Genomic DNA, 9933 nt, shown 5'->3' on the forward strand with positions numbered 1-9933 from the left:
TAAAATAATATAATTGCTTAAGTACTGCTGTGTGCTAGCAAGATTTGTGCATATAAATGTACATGCACTTGCTTAGAAAATATACTCTTTTGACTTTAAAAAAAAAGGTAAAATACTCTGGTCTTACTGCACAACCAATCATACTTATGTACCCTTTACCAAACACAAAATCTGATTTATCAGAACACTGAGTAACTAGCTGTATTTCAAAATACTGTAACTTAGTCCACATCTACACAGCAGGAAGTTATTTCAAAATATTGTCAAAATACTGTTAAGCTGGAGGACTTCTTACTCCAATTCCTGTAATCCTCATTATACAAGGAGTAAGAGAAGCTAGTGTTCTATTTTGAAATAACTGCTATGTAGATGTTCTCAATTTCAAAATAAGCTATTTTGAAATAAGCTATGCAATTGATGTAGCTAAATTTGCATAGTTTATTTTGAGTTAAGCTCTGGTGAGTAGACACACCCTAAAAGACTATGTGATATTTTCAGTAGGGGTGCATCTACACAGCACCTTAAACTCGAAATAAGATACTCAATTTGTGCTACACAAATTGCGTATCTTATTTCAAAACTATTTCAAAATAGCTTATTTTGAAATCTGGCACATCTATACAGTGCCAAATTTTGAAATATCACACTATTTCAAGCTATCCCTTAACCCTCATGCAATGAGCTTTACCAGAATGGAAAACTAGCATGCCCGTTATTTTGAAAAACATTTCAAAATAACAGGCAGCTTGTATAGACACAAGGTAGCTATTTCAGAATACCTGCAGTATCCTGAAATAGCTGTGCAGTGTAGAAGTACCCTAGATGAGCAATTCAGTCACCAATTAGCATCAATGTTGACTGTATCACAAGCCTACAGAAGAGGATTTGGGTATCAGTAGTATCCAAGAGAGATGATCTACCTCACCATTTCATTAAAGCTGATCTTTCAGTTATATCCTTTTCACACCGAGACTTCAGTGAATTTCAGGAAACACTGAAGTATTACTATGGTGTAGAATGCTAAATTGTTTTAAAAGAATCATAACTAATATACTGCATAAATTGATAAAAATTTGCCATAGAGACGTCTACACTAAGTCAGTCTGAACAAAAAAGATCCATTCTCATTATTCTTTATTTGGTCATGGTGACCTCCAAGAACTAGAAGAAAAAAAAAAAAAAAAGAAGAGAGAATCCTGTTTCAGATCCATTTAAGGGGGAGTATAAAACTACTTGTATCTGAATGTATTCTTTTCTTTCACAAGGGATGGAGACTTTGTTTTGTCTGGCTCAAATTCTGCAGATCTTACTGAAAGAAAAAGTTTATTATCTTTAATGGACTTAATACTGAAGTCCTTAGATAGTTTTTTCTCAAACAAAACTCTTATTGAATTCAAGAGGTCATATTCTCTCTCTTCCTCCCACTTTAAACTGACAGAAAGTAGATACTTCCCACTTTGCTTCTGTCAAAACCTCTGTCAAAGCAAATCACCATAAAGTACTGCAGAACATCATCAGTTGGGGTATGTCTACATTGCAACACTTTTTGGAAATAACTAGTGCTATTCTGAAAACTTAGTCCTCATCCGCACAGCAGTTATTTCGAAATAGTGTCAAAATATTGTCAAACTGGAGGACTTCTTATGCTGGCTCCTGTAACCCTCATTGTATGAGGAACAAGGGATGTCAGAGGAAGAGTGTTCTATTTTGAAATAAGTGCTGTGTAGACACTCCCTATTTTGAAATAAGTTATTTTGAAATAAGCTGCACAACTGACATATCTCAATTTGAGTAGCTTATTTCGAGTAAGCCCTGCAGTGTAGACATACCCTTGTAGTCCTTAAACCAAGACTGTGTAGTTTTCTAAAAGATACACAATTGAACAGAAAAAGTTATGGACTTGATACAGAAATTACTGGATGAGGTTCTATTGCCTATAAAGGCCCATTGACAGTGAGGGACAAAGGGAGCAGTTACCCCAGCAATTCTCCCAGCTGCCACCATTGTTACAAACCCTTTAAATTGCTGTTGGAGCGCCGCATCACATGGTCCATAAGTCTCTGAGGGCTGGAGGGAGTGTGCCACACTCCAGGTGGCACAAGGGGGTTGACTGTTCCTGGCCCCTCTCCTTCTGCCTAATGTCCCACACTTTCCAGGAGCAAAGAGCCAGCTCCCTCCCCCACATCCTACCTTGCCCAGGAGCCTGTGGAGGTTTCAGCTCCCCTGAGACTTTATGCAGGTGGTCATACTAGATAATCAGGGTGAACACATCTGCCCTTAAAATTCAAAAATCTATACATCTCCTAACTTTATCAGATATATTTTGTTCATCTCCACATTCTCAATTTTCTGACATTTTTAGGCTGAAACTTGGAGAGGATTTCCATCAAAAGAGGGAGGTATCTGTTGGATTGAATTGTGGTTTTTTTTCTCCTGAAAGTTATATGGCAGAAGAACTGAAAAAATAGTTCCAGATCCAAGTCATGAGGTCTTCTAAGTGTTGGAGAGTTGACCCTGTTCGTCTCTCCTTGTTTATGTTATGCGTTGTTCACTAGCTTCTAAGATAAATACTACCTTCCTTCCAGCCAGTTTTCTTAAAGCTTTTAGAACATTTCTGGACTCTATCCTTAAGTGTTAAACACCACTGTCTCTTCCCTCACTGAACTTTGTGCCTTAAACAGGAATTTGGCATCTCTCCAGTAGTAGAATAAAGTACCAACTTATCCTATAAGAAAACAGAGTTAATTTTGATATTGTAATCCAGTAGTAATACATATAAATAGGGTGATGTAACTCAGCTTTGCCACTCACGCTTAGGAAGACTGTTATAACTTTAAGATAACATTGAGTGTTCTTGCCTAGGAACCGGTGTATAAAAGTTTCATATCAAAATGTAGATTAGAGCTGAGAACTTTATAAGAAAGATGGGATGTACTTTTTTTCCCCAGTGTCATTGTTTTACTGTAATTCTCTGTCATCCCTTCCTCTGGCCTTAAAAACAACCTGCTTCCTATTTTGACTGTATTTTTAGGCCTCTGGCTATTGATAACACAAGAGGAGATTACACAATGGCTTTAATCAAAACAAGAAAAATACAGTTTAATTCAACAGGATAACTAGTTGCCCTAGATCCTCAAAGTCACACAGGTATTTAAGGATCTACTTTCCATCTAAATCAGCAGTAGTTGGGAGCTAAAATACCTTTCAGGAGCTTTGTGTGTAGCTCCTGCTTGGGGGCACAAAGGAGGAGGAAAGCTTGCAAACAGGAGCAGCTAACAGGGAGTTTGAAGAGGGAGACCTCCACGGGACCCTTGTGGTAAGTGGCTGTCTGTAGTGTGTGTTTGTGTGTGGGGGGGAGTTATTTGCTGTGTGCTGAGCTTATGTTTGTCTGGTTGGTTTGTTTGGTTATTTGTTTGAAGGAGCTTTTAAAAGGTTTGAAATCTAGAAGTCTCTGTTAATTGGCTGAGCCTCAGTCAGGGGGAGGGGCTAACAGAGCTATAAAAGCCTGTGAGTCAGCGACCAGGAGCAGCTAACAGGGAGTTTAGAGAGGGAGTTTAGAGGGGGAGGTTAGAGGGCACTACTGACTTCTGACCTTCTTTAACACACAACTCTTATAATAATCTATATTCCAGAGATTTTAAAAGAAGCCCAGTTTATACTTAAACTTATTCATAAGAAAAATGGAGACAGAAGCCCAGCAGCAGAGTGGGGGCAATCCTGTTTATTGCGTTGACTGTCACATGTATGATTACCTGCCCTGTGGGCGGGTGGCGTATGTGTGCGCCTGTTGCAAGGAGCTCCTGACCTTCAGAGACCGAGTTCAGGCTTGGAGGACAGGGTGGCTGAACTGGAGGAGCTAAGGGAGGTAGAGAGCTATGTTGATGAGACTTTCCGGGACACTGTAGTACTGTCCCACCTCCAGTCTGAGAGCCCCAGTGCTCTAAAGGAGGATGAAAGTCTCAACGGAACAGAGCATTCAATGGGAGCAGAGGGAAACCATCCAGTAGTTGGGACCCTCCTTCCAGAGGATGTTGCGGTATCCTCTTGCACTGAGGATACCTCTCAGGGGGAGGGAATGCCAGTTGTTAGGAAGAGGCAGGTATTAGTACTGGGTGATTCAATCATTAGAAACATAGGGTATGTCTACACTACCCCCCTAGTTCGAACTATCTAGCCCGTGCCGTGTGTAGCCGCGCGGCACGGGGTTCGAACAAGCCGGCTTTTAAAAATGGCGGAGCCGGCTTTATGCTAATGAAGCCCGGGAAATTCAAATCCCGGGCTTCATTAGCAAGTTCAGTATGCATACATTACCCCCCTAGTTCGAACTAGGGGGGTAGTGTAGACATACCCATAGATAGTTGGGTTTGTGATGACTGGGAGAACCATATGATCACTTGCCTGCCTGGTGCAAAGGTTTGGGATCTCTCAAGGCATCTAGATAGACTTATGTGTAGTTCTGGGGAGGAGCCGGTGGTCGTGGTACATGTAGGTACCAATGATGTAGGGAAGAGTAGGAGAGATGTCCTGGAGGCCAAATTTAGGCTGCTGGGAAAGAGACTGAAATCCAGGATCTCTATGGTGGCATTCTCGGAAATGCTTCCAGTTCCACGTGCAGGGCCACGTAGGCAGGCAGATCTTCAGAGTCTAAATGCGTGGATGAGACGATGGTGTAGGGAAGAGGGATTTAGATTTATTAGGAACTGGGGACACTTTTGGGAGAGGGGGAGCCTATACAGGAAGGATGGGCTCCACCTAAACCAGGGTGGAACCAGACTGCTGGCACTAAACATTGAAAAGGTCCTAGAGCAGTTTTTAAACTAAGAGATGTGGGAAAGCTGATTGGTGCGGAGATGCACGTAAATCAGAGGGAGACTTCTCTTAGAGGAGAATCTCTATCAATGGATTCTCTAAGCTATAGTCAGAAAGAGAGGAGGGGAGAGGACAGACCATGGGCCAGAGCAGACAAACAACCGCATATAAAGGAATCCAATGTATCAGGGAAGGGCAGACAAATAAGCAGTGGCAAATTTTTAAAGTGCTTCTACTCAAATGCTAGGAGTCTGACTAATAAGATGGGTGAACTAGAGTACCTCATACTAAAGGAGGAGATTGACATAATAGGCATCCCTGAAACCTGGTGGAATGAGGAAAATCTGTGGGACACAATCATACCGGGATATAAAATATATCGAAAGGATAGAGCAGACCAAGTGGGTGGCAGAGTGGCACTGTATGTGAAAGATAATGTAGAATCAAATGAAATAAAAATATTAAATGAATCCACATGTTCCATAGAATCGCTATGGATAGTAATTCCATGCTCCAATAATAAGAAATTAGCAGTAGGGCTATATTACCGACCACTTGACCAGGACAGCGATACTGACATTGAAATGCTGAGGGAGATTAGAGAGGCTACCAAAATAAAGAACTCTATAATAATGGGGGATTTTAATTATCCCCATATTGACTGGATACATGTCACCTCAGGAAGAGAAGCAGAGATAAAATTTGTCAATGGCTTAAACGACTGCTTCTTGGAGCAGCTGGTGCAGGAACCCACAAGGGGAGAGGCAATTCTCGATTTAGTCCTAAGTGGAGTGCAGGATCAGGTCCAGGAGATAACCATTACAGGACCGCTTGGGAATAGTGACCATAATATAATAACATTTAACATTCCTGAGGTGGGAAGAACACCTCAGCAGTCCAGCACTCTGGCATTTAATTTCAAAAAGGGGAATTACACAAAAATGAGGAGGTTAGTTAAATAGAAATTAAAAGGCACAATAACTAGAGCCAAATCCCTGCAAGCTGCATGGAAACTTTTTAAAGACACAATAATAGAGGCCCAACTTAAATGTATACCTCAAATTAGAAAACATAGCAAGAGACCTAAAAAAGAGTCACCGTGGCTTAACCACCATTTAAAAGGAGCAGTGAGAAACAAAAAGGTATTTTTTAAGAAGTAGAAGTCCAATCCTAGTGAGATAAATAGAAAGGAACATAAACACTGTCAAATCAAGTGTAAAAATGTAATAAGAAAAGCAAAAAAAGATTTTGAGGAACAGCTAGCCAAAAACTCAAAAAGAAATAACAAAATGTTTTTTAAGTACATTAGAAGCAGGAAGCCTGCTAAAAAACCTGTGGGTCCCCTAGATGACCGAGATATAAAAGAAGCAATCAAGGATGATAAAGCCATTGCAGAGAAACTAAATGATTTCTTTGCTTCAGTCTTGACGGCTGAGGACATTGGGAAGATTCCCAAATCTGCACCGTCCTTTGTGGGTGATGAATCTGAGGAACTGTCCCGGATTGAAGTGTCATTAGAGGAGGTTTTGGAACAAATAGAAAAACTTAATGTTAACAAATCTCCGGGACTGGATGGCATTCATCCAAGGGGTCTAAAAGAACTCACATAGGAAACTGCTGAACTATTATCTGTGGTTTGTAACCTATCCTTTAAATCGGCTTCCGTACCTAATGACTGGAAGGTAGCCAACGTGACACCGATATTTAAAAATGGCTCTAGAGGCGATCCTGGCAATTACAGACCGGTAAGCCTAACTTCAGTACTGGGCAAATTAGTCAAAACAATAGTAAAGAATAAAATTGTGAGGCATGTAGAAGAACATAATTAGTTGGACAAAAGTCAACATGGTTTCTGTAAAGGGAAATCATGTCTTACTAATCTATTAGAGTTCTTTGAAGGGGTTAACAAACATGCAGACAACGGTGTGACGGACCCGGCGGGTCTGCACTGGCCCCGGGGGGAGGGTTACCCCCCACCGGGCGAGGTAACACGTGCCGCGGCTGGAAGCGGTGGGGCCGGTCCTGACTGGCCGGAGCAAGGGTGTGGGGGAGCCCGGACAAGCCCACAGCAGGGGAGGCGGGGCCTGATCCAGCTCGCGGGGAAGTGCCCCGGCACGGGGGGGCGACCCGCACTCAGGGACAGAGTCCCGGACACGCACTGGGGAGGGACCAGAAGGGAGGACTGGGGCGGTGGAGCTAACCCCCCTGACGTCACTCCCAGGGTGCCTTGAAAAATGGCCAGAGGGGGAGTGGAGAGGTGGTCACACTGGCTTCCAGGAACACCAAGCCCCACACTTCCCGGGTGAAGAAAAAGGATGGCTCCAGCGGATTCCGGATCCTGGTTGGACGGACCCGGCAGCTCCGGCGGGGTGAGTGACACAGCAGGCGTCCCGCTGGGAGAGCCTGAAGGCGGGGAGTGGAAGGAGCCCGGGGCAGGGCACTTCTGGCGCCCGTGGGCAGGCGAGTTTAGGGCCACTGCCCCGTCTGCCATGGAGGGTGGCTCATTGACACCATACTCCACTTAGGGCCCGGGGCTGGGACCCGGAGGAGAGGGAGGGCCCGGATCCTCCACTCCCCATATCCCCCATGCCTGAAAGCATCCCTAGTGACCTAACCTCCCGCGACGAGGGCAGTGTGAGGACAGTGGTCACACCCCAGCCCTACGGACGCGTAACCGCCTGTTGGAGGGGTGGGAAAGGGGCAAGGACCCCCAAGGCCCGCAGGCGGGCTAAACCCCTAACCCCATTAGGGGTGACGCAGTGGAGGGTCCGCTGAACCCCCTTTGCCACCTAGGGCAGAGGGGCGGTCACACCCATCAATTCCACCGCAGGAAGACCCTGCTTAGGGACCCTGCTTAGGGATTCACTGGACAAACCCAAGGCAGTGGGTTCGCAGAGCCCCCCCCCCCCAACTCCCAGGGAAGAAGGGGAGTGCTCGCACCCGTGCTTCCGCCGCAAAGGGGGATCCAGTAGATATAGTATACTTAGATTTTCAGAAAGCCTTTTACAAGGTCCCTCACCAAAGGCTCTTGTGTAAATTACATGGCCATGGGCTAAGAGGGAAGATTGAGAACTGGTTAAAAGACAGGAAACAAAGGGTAGGAATAAATGGTAAATTTTCAGAATGGAGAGGGGTAACTAGTGGTGTCCCCCAAGGGTCAGTCCTGGGACCAATCCTTTTCAACTTATTCATAAATGATCTGGAGAAAGGGGTGAGAAAGCAGAGAAGTGGTAAAGTTTGCGGATGATACAAAACTGTTTAAGATATTCAAAACGGAAGCAGACTGTGAGGGACTCCAAAAAGATCTCACCAAACTGAGTGATTGGGCAACAAAATGGCAAATGAAATTTAATGTGGATAAGTGTAAACTAATGCACATTGGGAAAAATAACCCCAACTATACGTACAGTATGATGGGGGCTAATTTGGCTATGACAAATCAGGAAAGAGATTTTGGAGTTATCGTGGACAGTTCTCTGAAAACTTCCACACAGTGTGCAGCAGCGGTCAAAAAGGCAAATAGGATGCTAGGAATTATTAAGAAAGGGATAGAAAATAAGACCCAGAATATCTTACTGCCCCTGTATAAAACTATGGTACGTCCACATCTTGAATACTGTGTACAGTTATGGTCTCCTCACCTCAAAGATATTTTGGCCTTGGAAAGGGTTCAGAAAAGGGCAACTAAAATGATCAGGGGTTTGGAACGGGTCCCATATGAGGAGAGGTTACAGTGACTGGGACTTTTCAGTTTAGAAAAGAGGAGATTGAGGGGGGATATGATAGAGGTATATAAAATCATGAGTGGTGTGGAGAGGGCTGATAAAGAAAAGTTATTTATTAGTTCCCATAATAGAAGAACTTGAGGACACCAAATGAAATTAATGGGTAGCAGGTTTAAAACTAATAAAAGAAAGTTCTTCACGCAGCATGTAGTCAACCTGTGGAACTCCTTGCCAGAGGAAGCTGTGAAGGCTAGGACTATAACAGAGTTTAAAGAGAAGCTAAATAATTTCATGGAGGTTAAGTCCATAAAAGGCTATTAGCCAGGGGATAAAATTGGTGTCCCTGACCTCTGTTTGTCAGAGGCTGGAGAAGGATGGCAGGAGACAAATCACTTGATCATTGTCTTCGGTCCACCCTCTCTGGGGCACCTGGTATTGGCCACTGTCGGCAGAAAGGATACTGGGCTAGATGGACCTTTGGTCTGACCCAGTACGGCCGTTCTTATGTTCTTATGTGTAAAAAAGCCTCTTCTTCCTCAAAAAGTATGGGAAAGTATGCATCTAAGTACTTTACATAGATTCAAAAGATGTTGAGGAGTAGCCTAGATGACTTACTCTGACACTTTTCTAGCCTTAATAATTAACTTCTCGCCATACTAAATCCTACTCACTTTATCCAGGTGGATTCTAATGCTTCTGTAAAGACACAAAGGAACTTTAAATCAGATTTTGTTCTCCAAAAGATCTTGCAGGAAACTACTTAGTATGTTTATTTGAAGAGTTTAGCTACTAGAGAGTGCCTGAGACTCCTGAGTAGGTCTATCCTTAGAAGCAGATGCTTGCTGATATTTTGTGAGTGCTTGAATCTTCACTCTGGTCAAAATATTACAAGAACCAGGAACTTTTCTATTAGTTATGCTTACTGCTCTGAAAGCAAAGGTGTATTTTAGCAAACACCAACGAGCATCAGGATGCATCTACACTGCACCCTTAGCTTGAAATAACCTATGCAATTAAATGTTAAAATGTTATGTCAAAATAACTGCTTGTAGTGTAGATGTGAACTATGTTATTTCAGAATACCTGGCGTTATTCTGAAATAATATTGCTGTGTAGACATACCCTAAGAGAGCATATGCCATTGCTCTGCACAACAGTATGTGTTACTGTGTAGCATAATGGTGTCTGGCATTATAAGAGGGAAATGAGAAAGTGCATGACTGGCTGTTGTAAATTATGTACTTGTGTGTGGTATTTTAACATGCCATAAAAATACTTGGGGTAGATTTTAAATTACTAACTTTTCCTCTGCAATTACAGTTAACCAAAAATCTTCACTCTGTGTTGAGTTTTACTATTTGTGTGAAAAAACGAACCTGTAAAAGATCTTTCAGGGACT

Source organism: Pelodiscus sinensis, chromosome 2, assembly GCF_052426305.1.
Source record: "Pelodiscus sinensis isolate ZL-2025 chromosome 2, ASM5242630v1, whole genome shotgun sequence".
NCBI classification, from domain to species: Eukaryota; Metazoa; Chordata; order Testudines; family Trionychidae; genus Pelodiscus; species Pelodiscus sinensis.